Source organism: Ascidia mentula, chromosome 5, assembly GCF_947561715.1.
Source record: "Ascidia mentula chromosome 5, kaAscMent1.1, whole genome shotgun sequence".
NCBI classification, from domain to species: Eukaryota; Metazoa; Chordata; class Ascidiacea; order Phlebobranchia; family Ascidiidae; genus Ascidia; species Ascidia mentula.
The window spans coordinates 15,978,133-15,992,973 of record NC_138570.1 but is presented as its reverse complement, the minus strand read 5'-3'; the positions used below and the strand labels follow the sequence as shown (position 1 = coordinate 15,992,973).

At 39.0% G+C, this 14,841-nt stretch overlaps 1 pseudogene across 1 annotated transcript; it reads left to right on the top strand.

Annotated features, from left to right (window-relative positions):
• The first annotated feature begins 3,885 nt into the window (after positions 1-3,885).
• On the top strand, positions 3,886-5,423 carry LOC145903528 (uncharacterized; annotated as a pseudogene). Its single transcript, XR_014402657.1, has 5 exons — positions 3,886-4,024; positions 4,115-4,247; positions 4,319-4,560; positions 4,678-4,857; positions 5,104-5,423. The product of XR_014402657.1 is annotated as an uncharacterized LOC145903528 (transcript).
• The last annotated feature ends 9,418 nt before the right edge of the window (positions 5,424-14,841 follow it).

Genomic DNA, 14,841 nt, shown 5'->3' with positions numbered 1-14,841 from the left:
TGATTGAAAAATCACAACATTTTGTGCAAACTATTGACCAGATGAGGAAAAATACGTCGTCACGCCTGAAAGAACTTGAGATTTCAGGCGGAAACGCCGTTAGATCCAGAGCCGAAAGTTTGGAAAAACTACAATTATTAATAACATATGAATACAAATCACTTATGTCTGACATTATGGAGTATAGTATATCAGTTGTAGGATCATGTCCATGCGAATATGCACTTATTGGTATGGGATCCCTTGCTATGAGTGAGATTACTCCGTATTCTGATTTTGAACATGCATATCTATTGCAAGACAATGTATACGGGAGAGATGATTATGATGAAATACTGGAGTATTTTAGATGGGTGTCAGTTATTTTTCATTTGATTGTAATCAACTTTGGAGAAACCATCATTCCAAGTGCTGCGCTACCTTACCTAAACGACCAGAAATGTGAAGAGAATAATTGGTTTTATGACGAGAACACCCCAAGAGGTGTATCTTTTGATGGAATGATGCCACACGCATCGAAATTTCCTTTGGGAAGAATGGAAACAGAAAACAAACATTGGAGAACAGAGCTCATTAAACCAGTGTCACACATGCTGAAATATTTGGATAATGACGAAGCTTTGAAAAACGGCTATCGATTGGCTGATGTGCTCGAAAGCACATGCTTTGTGTCCGGTTCACAAGCTGTTTATGAGTTATACCGAGATGGCCTTAAAAGTAAAGCGCTGATTGGTGACCTTGACCGTATTGCAGCAAGTTTAGATGCTGACTTCAATAATTTTAATCCCTTGACAACTTTACCCTCTTTCCACCAAACAGAAATATTTGATGTTAAACGTTTGGTCTACCGAAGTACGAGCTTGTTTGTTGCTGCACTGGGTAGAATCCACAGGCTGGCCGCACAGTCGTCCTTTGAAATAACGCGCAAATTATTTGAGATAAACGTCATCAATCAATCCCTAATGGAGGACATTTTGTTTGCATTATCTTTGGCGTGCGAATTACGTTTGCGCGTTTACACAAAACGCAAAGGCCAGTATGATATAGTGAGCGATTCGCTTGTAGAGATGTTGGGGCAAGACAACGTGGTCAGGTATTTTGAAACGGCTTTGACATAACAATCCTTGGTTAAACATTACTGTGATATTACTGCTCTTGAAAGTGGTTCTGAACTTGGAAGGTTAAGCAAGTTGGCTATATTGTATTGGCTAAAGTGTTATGATAAAGCGATAGCGGAAGGTCGTGCTTTGTTGAAAGGCAAAAGAAGATACAACGATGATGACGACGAACTCTTTTGCCTCCACACCCTGTTTTTTTGCTTTGCTAACTTGGAAAGATATTGTGAAGCATGCGAAGTGTACGAGAAGATTATAAAACACCCCAACTGTTGCATTGAGCTTGAAGGTGAATTAAATCAAAAGATACACCTCCTTTCGTGTTTTACGATTTGTAGACTTGTCGTGTGTAAAGTAGGGATGTTGCAGACTGAACATATGTAGTGTTTAAATTACACCGAGAAGTATACGTAGATTTACTCCACGAGTAAACAAAAAGCGAAAATAAGAGAATTTCGACGAAAAGTTCAATTAATCCGCGTAGTAAAGTAAGCGCTACAATGACGTCATTAAATGTCGGGACTCAAAAATGAGAGAAAAACATTGAGTGGATTTTATCCAGAGATATTTTTAAAAGCATGTAGAATTTTTGTTTTCTCAAAAGTTTTATTTTAATATTTGCAGTTGCCCATGTTGTCTTCCGGAAGGCCTCCAAGACCATCCACCCAGAGCACAGATATTACAGAGCAATAGAAATCGAAATAATTGAAGAAATATTGCAACACACGACCTCTGTGGAGACAGAAAACCAACTTAAATTTCAGTTGGCCAAACGTTTATCTCAAAACGGAAGATACAAAGACGCTCTTAATCATTTTAAGCAATTATTTGAGAGTAGGATTCGACCGGGAACTGTTCAGTTCAATGCAATCAACCTTGCCAATTGCGACATAGCCAAAGCCAAGTGTTTTCAAGAACTCTGTAAAAACGAACAGGCAATTTCATGTTTTGCTTCGGCCTTGGCACGATTACAAGTGTTGAAAAAGAACCGTTCTTCTACCAGCGAAACCTACATGAAAGATATCGCAGTTTGCCATTTCGGCCTTGGATATTCCTACTACAAAAATCACCAGCATGGCTTGAGTTGTGAAAGTTTTGTCACAGCTACTGATATTTGGACCGAAGCGGGTATCTCGAGGTACGATGAACTCGTCTCAACTTTAACAACCATAGTCAACGAACTGATAGAGAGCAACAGTCTTGATAGTGCTCAAAAGTTTCTTGAAATTTTAATAAACAGCATGGAACGGAAAACTCGCTTTGGCAACAAACATAAAGCCGATTGTTACTTTGCCCTTGGTTTTTGCCACTACAAACTAAATAGACTTTGCAGCGCGTTGCATTTCCTCAAACAGGCACTAAGCCAATACACTTACCTCCACCGAAATTATTCCCACAACAATATAGGTCAGTGTAATTCATGGCTTGCTTCAACCTGCTTTGAACTTGGCTACTTCGAGAAGGCGCTTCACTATTCTCTAAATAGTTTAGACTTACTTTGCGAAACCGATTTGGACTATCGGTCAGAGAGCTATTGCACGACTGGCCGTTGTTTACTGCAGTTAGGGAGGCGACGAGAGGCACTGACAAAGCTTGAACTTGCCTATGATCTGTTTAAAAGGATGCAGGTTTCGGATTATAAAATGCGGTGTTGTAAAGAATTGATAGATAAATGTACTTAAGTCAGTGGTTCTTAATCTTTTATAGCTTTGTGGCCCCCTATAGTAATGCCCCTGGACCTGTGGCTGCCACTCATATACAAAAACTCAGACGACAAGCAAAAGACTCATGCAGACCCCGCCCCCTGAAGGCCGTTGAGAAACCCTGGCATAAATAATATCAAATCACCTGTCAAATATTCCATATTGTTAGGAGGCAATTAACTATATATATACATACTTTTTCCGAAGCTCTTCTTTATGCATAAACATTTGTATATTTTGCAAAATCTAGTTAATTTAACTTTTATTGTATTCTGTTCATTCGTATTATTTCCGATTGGTTGTGTTTGGGTTCAAACGTGCCTTGCACAAAACATCTGAAGTGTGCAACAAGAAGTTTGAAATCTTATTTAAGGGGTGGCTTCCGTTGTATATAATGACACCTCATTACGGCGCCTAGGTCCCATATCAGTTTTGGGACCCTTAAATAGCAAACAGGGCTCTCAAACGACGTTGTTTGCTGGAAACTAAGGATTCTGGACTCCACCAGAATTTAATGTGATCAATCTCGCACCGACACACTTTCTGTCCTCACAATTTAATAAATTGCGCATGGACTTGACTTTAGAACCTACAGATAAAATGATCTCCCCGACTTAACTGATGTCAATGCATCGAGAACGGTTAAAAATCTTGCCCGCAGTTTGTTGAGTGTTGCCCTTGCCAAGGTTTATTTTCATTGATATGACGTCACACAATGCGTTTCGTTGTTTCTCAAAAACGCAAAAGAACAATTCACACCAAAATCTATTGGAAGAATTGTAATGAAGTAAGAATAGCTTTTAATCAACCAACTTTTGAGCCGCAAATAAACCATTGAGGTATCGTGATTCACTTTCTTTGGCTAAAACGTTTTATCATATTAATTGGTAAATCACTTAAAATTTGTCTTTTTTTTCATATGTTTTATAATAATCCACCCTACATACATTACACTGAATTTAAATTGCGCACAGACCTACAGCCCGAGAAGCAGTATTTCGATATTTGCCGCATCGCTCCTGTACCACCACTAGATGACGCAGAGTTGCTTAGCAACCTTCGCAGTTGGGCAGTGTGCACAATGACAAATGACTTCTAAAACTCAATTTTTAGGATTTAATTGTGAGATGCGGCCTTAACCAAAATTTGTAAAATTAAAAATATGAAATGTGTTACTTTTCAAAAAGCACAGTTTAATGAAATGGGGTATGTGAATCTTCATGCAAAATTTATACTTTTATTAGCTGAGTAATATGCAGACTTTTAAATTACAATATTGTGTAATGTTTTATTTAGATTCACATGATCGGTGCATAAAAAAGGCATATACTGCAGAAAAATTCAATGAGTCTTCTGAGGATGATGGTAGCCCCAAAACTTTAAAAATGCCTACACTACTAAGGGAAAATGCTATTTACCCAAAAAGGGAGTTTGGGTGTAAAGCTTACAAATATTTTTTCACACTTGTTGCAATTAAAGTTTGCTGTGCTTGCTTTGCAGAATGTTTATTACTCCGCAACAGCCAGCTCCAAAAAAATAGCCAAAGTTGATGATGCAACCAACCTCAGTAACATGCACTGGGAAATGAAAATGATCAAAACTGATGTTGCAAATATATTGAATATTGTAAAAGCAAATAAAGTCCAAATTTCTGTTAACAAACTTTAACAGAAACTAAAATGCCAACATTTCAACCGGCTTCATTTGACGAAGAACTTAATGAAATTCTGGATCACTTTAAAGTAAGATTGTGTTTGTTTTTTATATGCAACATATGTGTGAACATACAAATTTGAATTTCATATCCAAATGGAGTTCAGTAGCTCTTACATGTTTCAAGCTGACTTTTCACTTCACAGGACTATGAAATTGTTGCCAGAAAAATAGAAAGAAGAATGTTACGCTCGACAGTAAGGTCATTTATGAGGTGCTTCATGACGAGATCATTCGCCATGACATACTCTTGGTCGGGGCTTGGATGCCAACGAAAAGCTACAAAAAAACATTTCGTGGTTCTTCATTAGATGATGTCCTTCGTAGTAAGTTGTTATTTTTCTTAAAAATTTTTTGACTTCGTAGGTCATGTTAAGTTTAGAAAATATGACAGTGTAGCGGCCTCTCTTATTACGTTTGCGCTCCTACAGCGAACCGGACAAATTGCCTTTTTTCTTTTACTCTCGTCCCTCATGGTTTATTCGCCCATTGTGTCATTCCTTCAGTTTGTACCTCGAATAAACACCTCACTACAACAGTGCTGATATTTTATTTGCTTTGTTTTTGTTTAGAATGCCTGCAGTTTACAAGTCATAAGTTGGCTAATGGGCAAGATGTCATCAATGACATCAAGGCAGTACTGTCAGGTGCTGCAGATTGTGATGGAGGAAGAATAAGAAAGAGGCCAAGGGACATTGATAAGAGTCATAATACAGAACAATCTCATGACAGAGGAACATCTGCATCCACTGATGATACAGCAATATCTGCATTCACTGATGATTCAACAACATCTGTGTCCTCTGCTGGTACAGATAAATATGTGTCATCTGATGATAGTCCTTCATCAAGTGCCTCAGACTGAGTGTACTTGCAGTCATTTATAATTTCGTTTCGCAAAACTGTATGTGAATAAATTTCACTGATTGCCTAACATGTTTAGTGTGACTGAATCGAGCGTGGATCAAGAAAGATATAGGGGTAATACCTGTGATCTCTGGCATTGTACAAGCATGATATCAGAGATGATTTATGCACGACAATTTATCTTTGACCGATGTTACATTTCCTTACATACCCTAGGATAATAACAATGGGGGAGATATGGCTAGACTATCGTATCATCACACATGACTTGGTGATAAGTCTAGTAAGATCGAACATAATTTTTCCGATTGTGATACGACATAATTGCAAGATCTATTATGTGAAAACAGTGGCTCTTTCCACGGCTTACCATTTGAAACATTATTGACTCTATTGGTTATTAATTATTTCCAATCGGTGAGGTGATGGTTGTTTATGATCGTGACCGAGGAAATCCAGGTGCAAAGTAAGACGCGGGAGTTGGTCCTGAATGTGGTTTGTTCAGTCACCCAAAAGTTATGCAGTCAAGCGGATCGCCTAATTTCGACAGTGCTCGTTTACGTGAAAAAGAAGTAGGCGTGGAAGCAGAAATAGAATCACTCACTAGTTTTTCATTTCGGTGATTCAGTGATTAGCTGAATGGGTTGCAACATATACTGCAAATTTGTTATGTTTGTTGCTGTCGTTTTGCTACTTTTTAGAGTGCGTTGCAGATAAAGTTTGTGTGCAGTCGACATCAATACTTATGCGTGTCAAAATAATTAATAGAATGCTGTTCACTGCGTAAAAGCTGCTAAACCCGGCTGCAGATATTACATGACCCAAAATTATCAGGCCCAAATCAGTTTGGGCAACCCGGAAATTCAGCGAATTAGCGTCGGAGGCGCTTCACTATTCTCTAAATAGTTTGGAGGTACTTTGCGAAACCGATTTGGACTATCGGTCAGAGAGCTATTGCACGATTGGCCGTTGTTTACTGCAGTTAGGGAGGCGACCAGAGGCATTGACAAAGCTTGAAATTGCCTATGATCAGTTTAAAAGGATGCAGGTTTTGGATTATAAAATGCGGCGTTGCAAAGAATTAATAGACAAATGTGCTTAAGTTAGTGGTTCTTAATCTTTTATAGCTTTGTGGCCCCCTACAGTAATACCCCTGGACCTGTGGCTGACACTCATATACAAAAACTCAGACGACAAGCAAAAGACTCATTCAGACCCCGCCCCCTGAAGGCCGTTGAGAAACCCTGGCATAAATAATATCAAATCACCTGTCAAATATTCCATAATGTTAGGAGGCAATTAACTATATATATACATACTTTTTCCGAAGCGCTTCTTTATGCAAAAACATTTGTTTATTTTGCAAAATCTAGTCAATTTAACTTTTATCGTTTTGTGTTCATTTGTATTATTTCCGATTGGTTGTATTTGGGTTCAAAAGTAAAAAATGTACTCCATTCACAAAGCACAAAACCAAACAAAACTGCCAGCAACTGGTACCAAATTCGGGGGAGAATCATTTTTTGAATGTTTATTGAAACTTGGGTGTGGTTCAGTCATTTGGCTTCGCACACATCCAGTCCTTTGGCCATTAGGCTGTTCCACAAATACCACTGAAAAACAACTTGATATTCTTAGGCGCGTTGCTGCGGTGGGTGCGCGTTTGCAAAATGGTGGCGCAGAGCCGTCTTGTCGTTGTTACTCAACTTGCCTTTGGTTGAATTCCAATCTGTGTTGTGTCCATCTTGTTGAAAATTTGTTTTTGGTTTGGCCAACGTATTAATCATGACAAGTTGTGTTCGTCGCAGCATAAATACTGAAACTACCAGGAGAGCCGCAGTATTATTTGTGTCGGCGTCCAAACCTTGACCAACAATGGCCGAGTGGGCAACCCTGTATCCGGTGCAGTGGGTGCGTTCGTGCGTGTGTCGCTTTGCGGTGTTCGTCAGTGGCATGAGCTCAACCGGCAGCGTGTGTCGGCGTTCTGTTTCATGAAAAGGGAGGTTAGTATTTTCCAAGCGTTTGAAATGTACCCGCAGCTGTTTTGCATCTCCTCCTTCGATAAGGCAATTCACCAAGCCGTGTTGTTCAATAACATTGAAAGGGCACTGCACGGTCTCATGAACTTCAGGCATTCGCCTGGCGGAACGACCGGGTTTTTCAACAGAACGATTTCACCTTTCTTAATTTCGTCTCCATGCCGTCGTCTATAGTATTGTTCCTGCATTTAAACTTAAACCGCATTTAAAACCAGCCATGGAAAACCTTTTTTTTGAAGAATTTTGATATAACGTAATCAGCGCTGACTCATGTGTAATCAGCGCTCCCCCAAGACCGTCGAGAAACTGGCTTGAATAATATCAAATCACCTGTCAAATATTCCATAATGTTAGGAGGCAACCCTGTATATACGTATATCTTTTCCGAAGCGCTTCTTTATGCATATACATTTGAAATTTTGGCAAAATCTAGTCAATTTAACTTTTATCTTATTCTGTTCATTCGTATTATTTCCGATTGGTTGTATTTGGGTTCAAACATGCCTTGCACAAAACATCTGAAGTGTGCTTATCTGCCTCTATGTGCAACAATGTTAAAACAATCGCAAGTATTGACATTATTGCAGTTCCATTTTTAGTCGCATTCATTGCTCCTGGTACACTCGTTTGTGCTTCAGGTTTTTACAGTCACGTGTGAGCGTGCGGTTTTTTTCCTTATCTCCGCTACCACCTACAATAGGCTCGCTACCATGCTGTAGTTCACAGTTTGAGCTTAAGGAGATAGCTTGAAGAAAAGACTTCAAGTTTCAGCGGTGTTTTGTGTGTATTTTATTGCTTTCGTTATTACTATTACGTAATTTTTGCAGAAACTAACGATGCTTATAGTAACCTACATAAGCGAAATCGATTTTTCAAAAAAAAATCTGCTGACGTAAATCAGAGGTTTGTTGCTTCATTATGTAAACTGGTCCTCTTATTAAATTGCCCAGGGTGCCCACAATTTGTTTACAGACACTAGGAAAGTCCCTTATGTCCTACGTTTTCCAGATTTGGTCAGTGTTCTGGAGGTACGACAAGTGACGTACTTGTATAAACCCTGAGGTAAAACTGTGATGAATGCAGCAGAACTCCCTTTGTCAGGGTCTGTGTATATTTAGGTGGGAATTAGATGTACGAATGATTTGTATCTTGTTAAATGAATCGTTTGAGATCTAAGTGTGTGGCGGATGCCACCCTTGAATTCATTGAAGCGTGTCTCTCGAATAAGGAGCAAGATAGTGCAGCGACGGGCTGTCAATAAACTACATGCTATCAAGCACCCGCTACAATACAACGTTTTTATGAAAAAACGGTTGCGTTTAACAATCACAAGGTTTGTGTTTACTTTGCTTGGTATAGGATTTGCTCTGCGTAGTAAAATAGTCGGTTAAACTTCGGCAAACATGGGTTCTTTCTGACATTCCTAAACCATTTTCGGTTCCTTTGCGCTTCTACTTGCTACAGAGAGTTGTCTGACTGATTACATGTTTACCGTAACTAAATTTGAACTGTAGAAGAGAATATATTTATCACTTATGGCTGGGAGGGCAATGTATCCTGTGGTAAGGATTGACGTGACCCATATCCTTTATCAAGTTGGACCTACATGGAACTATATGTCATTTCTTAAGTGTTATTTGACCTTCAAACAGGGGTTTAGAAACCCACCAAAAACGCGCTCACAGGTAGATTCTGTTTTACAAAAAGATTCAGAGCGTTAAGAAGAAAGTGACAGTCATGAGAGAAATGTAAAAATGCAAATGGTGTGTTTGATTGTGATAAAAGTGGTTTCAGTTTTCGTGTTTAGTGTGAATTTATGTTCTGCACCACCCAGTGCCGGATTTACCACAGGACAGGAAATAGATGTATGTTTAAATCATTTAAAAAATCCATGCCAGCTGAAAAGCTTTAGGACGCAAGTTCGTGAGTCCATTTTGATATTCATAAGCCCTGGTGCAGGGCATCGGCTGCAACCCCTTTCGTTTAAGTAAGATGTTTTGCTTGTTTTTAAAATAAGCCTGTGTAATTCCTAGATAACTATTTTAGTTCGGAAAGAATGATATTTCCAGCAAACATGTCGTAAATGCTAGTTTACACATGCCACGCCTGAACTGGGAAAATCCCCATCGTTCTTCCGTGATTAGGTTAAAGTATCTACCCACACATTCTAGCTATACTGTCGTCACTGCTCTGCTTTTAGTTTTGTGATCCAGTCACTTCGATGATGAACAGGGAAGTAAGCATAATATTAGTTGCTGAATAATCCACCATGTAACAGCAGCGTGTATCGGCTTTGGGATTTGTTTCAAATTTAAGCCGTAATATGTTACAGATAGTTCAAATGGAGGGAATATAAGGTCAAACTGAATGTGATTTCAATAATTTTGGATAGGTCATAAAAACAATGTCTGAAGACATCAAATTATTTTCTGCTGAATTAAGAACCATGTGTGGAAAACATGGAAGAGAGCAAGATCCACTGCAGTGTGCAAATGTATTGTTTAGATTGGGCAGAGAGTACAAAATACTGGCTGAAAAATGTGACTGCAAACATGAACAGAAGATATGTTTAATCAGAAGCGCAGTATTGTTAAATGCAGCCATTGTCAGAGATTCAGCAAGTCAGGAAGTATATGAAGAATGTCTTGCCGACCTTTGCGGCCTCGCATTGAAACTTACAAATGCCAATGTACATCAACATAATTTGATTGAAAAATCACAACATTTTGTGCAAACTATTGACCAGATGAGAAAAAATACGTCGTCACGCCTGAAAGAACTTGAGATTTCAGGCGGAAACGCCGTGAGATCCAGAGCCGAAAGTTTGGAAAAACTACAATTATTAATAACATATGAATACAAATCACTTATGTCTGACATTATGGAGTATAGTATATCAGTTGTAGGATCATGTCCATGCGAATATGCACTTATTGGTATGGGATCCCTTGCTATGAGTGAGATTACTCCGTATTCTGATTTTGAACATGCATATCTATTGCAAGACAATGTATACGAGAGAGATGATTATGAAGAAATACTGGAGTATTTTAGATGGGTGTCAGTTATTTTTCATTTGATTGTAATCAACTTTGGAGAAACCATCATTCCAAGTGCTTCGCTACCTTACTTAAACGACCAGGAATGTGAAGAGAATAATTGGTTTTATGACGAGAACACCCCAAGAGGTGTATCTTTTGATGGAATGATGCCACACGCATCGAAATTTCCTTTGGGAAGAATGGAAACAGAAAACAAACATTGGAGAACAGAGCTCATTAAACCAGTGTCACACATGCTGAAATATTTGGATAATGACGAAGCTTTGAAAAACGGCTATCGATTGGCTGAAGTGCTCGAAAGCACATGCTTTGTGTCCGGTTCACAAGCTGTTTATGAGTTATACCGAGATGGCCTTAAAAGTAAAGCGCTGATTGGTGACCTTGACCGTATTGCAGCAAGTTTAGATGCTGACTTTAATAATTTTAATCCCTTGACAACTTTACCCTCTTTCCACCAAACAGAAATATTTGATGTTAAACGTTTGGTCTACCGAAGTACGAGCTTGTTTGTTGCTGCACTGGGTAGAATCCACAGAATGGCCGCACAGTCGTCCTTTGAAATAACGCGCAAATTATTTGAGATAAACGTCATCAATCAATCCCTAATGGAGGACATTTTGTTTGCATTATCTTTGGCGTGCGAATTACGTTTGCGCGTTTACACAAAACGCAAAGGCCAGTATGATATTGTGAGCGATTCGCTTGTAGAGATGTTGGGCCAAGACAACGTGGTCAGGTATTTTGAAACGGCTTTGACATTACAATCCTTGGTTAAACGTTCCTGTGACAATACTGCTCTTGAAAGTGGTTCTGAACTTGGAAGGTTAAGCAAGTTGGCTATATTATATTGGCTAAAATGTTATGATAAAGCAATAGCAGAAGGTCGTGCTTTGTTGAAAGGCAGAAGAAGATATAGTGATGATGACGACGAACTCTTTTGCCTCCACACCCTGTTTTTTTGCTTTGCTAACTTGGAAAGATATTGTGAAGCATGCGAAGTGTACGAGAAGATTAGAAAACGCCCCAACTGTTGCATTGGGCTTGAAGGTAAATTAAATCAAAAGATAAACCTCCTTTCGTGTTATAGGATTTGTAGACTTGTCGTGTGTAAAGTAGGGATGTTGCGGAATGAACCCTAGTGTTTAAATTACACCGAATAGTATACGTAGATTTTAATATTCGATCAAATTCATATATTGGTATCAAATCTGACAGAAAATGTGCTCAATATAACTTTTTTTCAATATTTGCAGTTGCCCATGTTGTCTTCCGGAAGGCCTCCAAGACCAACCACCCAGAGCACAGACATTACAGAGCAATAGAAATCGAAATAATTGAAGAATTATTGCAACAAACGACTTCTTTGCAGAGAAAAAGCCAACTTAAATATCAGTTGGCCAAACGTTTATCTAAAAACGGAAGATACAAAGACGCTTTAAATCATTTTGAACAATTTGAGATCAGGATTCGAAGGAGACCTGCTCAGTTCAATGCATTCAGCCTTGCCAAGTGCGAAATAGGCAAAGCCAAGTGTTTTCAAGAACTCTGTAAAAACGAACAGGCAATTTCATGTTTTGCTTCGGCCTTGGCACGATTACAAGTGTTGAAAAAGAACCGTTGTTCTACCAGCGAAACCTACATGAAAGATATCGCAGCTTGCCATTTCGGCCTTGGATATTCCTACTACAAAAATCACCAGCATGACTTGAGTTGTGAAAGTTTTGTCACAGCTGCTTATATTTGTATCGAAGCAAGTATCCCGAGGTACGGTGAGCTCATCGCAACTTTGAGAATTATATTCAAAGAACTGATAGAGAGCAACAGTCTTGATAGTGCTCAAAACTTTCTTGAAATTTTAGTAAAGAGCTTGGAACGAAAAACTCCTGAATGCAACAAACATAAAGCCGATTGTTACTTTTGGCTTGGTTTTCTTCACTACAAACTAAACAGACTTTACAGCGCGTTGCATTTCCTCAAACAGGCACTAAGCCAATATACTTACCTCGACCGAAATTATTCCCACAACAATATAGGTCAGTGCAATTCATGGCTTGCTTCAACTTGCTTTGAACTTGGCTACTTCGAGGAGGCGCTTCACTATTCTCTAAATAGTTTAGACTTACTTTGCGAAACCGATTTGGACTATCAGTCAGAGAGCTATTGCACGACTGGCCGTTGTTTACTGCTGTTAGGGAGGCGACCAGAGGCATTGACAATGCTTAAACTTGCCTATGATCTGTTTAAAAGGATGCAGGATTTGGATTACAGATTGCGGCTTTGTGAAGAACTAATAGATAAGTGTACTTAAGTCAGTGGTTCTTAACATTTTATTGCTTTCTAATAGATAAATGTACTTAAGTCGGTGGTTCTCAAACTTTTATCTTTTTGTGGCCCCTTACAGTAACACCCCTGGACCTGTGGCTGCTACTCACATATAAAAACCCAGACGACAAGCAAAACCAGCCATGAAAAACCTTTTTCTAAAGAATTTTGATATAACGTAATCAGCGCGTACTCATCTATTGTCCCGCTCACCAAGACCGTCGAGCAACCTTGGCTTAAATAATATCAAATCACCTGTCAATTTCTTCATAATGTTAGCTGGCAATTAACTCTGTCTATACATATATCCTTATCCGTAGCGGTTCTTTATGCATGTACATTTGTATTTTGTGCTAAAATATTCAATTTTACTCCTATCGTATTCTGTTCATTCGTATTATTTCCGATTGGTTGTACTTGCTGTTCAAAAGTGCCTTGCACAAAATATCTGATGTGTGCTTATCTGACTCCATGTGCAACAATATGGAAAAGATCGCAAGTATTGACATTATTCCACACACATCTTGCTGTTTCGTGTTTCTACGAACTACCATTCATTTGTGATTCTAATACAAGGTTGTGAAGAAGTTCGAAATCTTATTTAAAGAATGGCTCCCATTCCATATATTAAAGACACCCCATTGCGACGCCGAGGGCCCATACCAGTTTGGGGACCCATGAATAGCAAACATGGCTCTCGAACGACATTGTTTGTGTATAGTGTGTGATTAAACACTTCTCTTTTTTTAAATTGTTCCGCACCCCGGTCCTTAATGTGGACCCAGGCAGGCAACGTTTAACTTCTGAATTCTTTTTGCATCAGCAGTTTACGTGGCAACCAATAGAAATAGAATAGAATCAATGACCAAACACGACTGCACCACAGACAGCCCAGAGCAGAGGAAACAATTTACACTATATCATGGACATGCATTTAGGAGTTCACATGAGATACAGGATTTGCTTAATAATATAGCTAGTAATTATAAGATCTCTGAATTTTCTTGGAAACTAAGGACTTTCCATTGTAAAGACTGGACTTCACACCAGAATTTAATGTGATCTTCCTCGCACCGGCACATTATATTCTATCAATGTTCCTCACAATTTATTAAATTGCCAAGGGCGCCCACAATTTGTTTTCAGACACAAGGAAAGCCCCTCATGTCCTACGTTTTCCGGATTTGGTCAGTGTTTTGGAGGTACGAGAAGTGACGTACTTGTATACTCCTTTCTATATGACACCTTTCTTTGTCATGATTGTGGGATAATTGGTCTGCAAACACCAGTGAACACATCACATAAAAGTCTCACCTGTTAGGTATCCATCACAACTTTCTTGCAGGACAGATTAACAAGCTTGTACATCTGGATCTTGCTGTGCTTTGGCAAGAGCAATTTGATTCAAATCGATTGCAGGATATTGTATGGAGTCAATTAATGCTCTAGGAAAGGTGTCAGAAACACAGCTGTATTTACCATAGACATTGAAGGTCCGTTGTGTACTTGGATATGGCGGACAAGTGGGCTGTTGTATTGCTGACCAAGTATTGACATTATTGCAGTTCCATTTTTAGTCGCATTCATTGCTCCTGGTACACTTGTTTGTGCTTCAGGTTTTTACAGTCACGTGTGAGCGTGCGGTTTTTTCCTTATCTCCGCTACCACCTACAATAGGCTCGCTACCATGCTGTAGTTCACAGTTTGAGCTTAAGGAGATAGCTTGAAGAAAAGACTTCAAGTTTCAGCGGTGTTTTGTGTGTATTTTATTGCTTTCGTCATTACTATTACGTAATTTTTGCAGAAACTGACGATGCTTATGGTAACCTACATAAGCGAAATCGATTTTTCAAAATAAAATCTGCTGACGTAAATCAGAGGTTTGTTGCTTCATTATATAAGCTGGTCCTCTTATTAAATTGCCCAGGGTGCCCACAATTTGTTTACAGACACTAGGAAAGTCCCTTATGTCCTACGTTTTCCAGATTTGGTCAGTGTTCTGGAGGTACGACAAGTGACG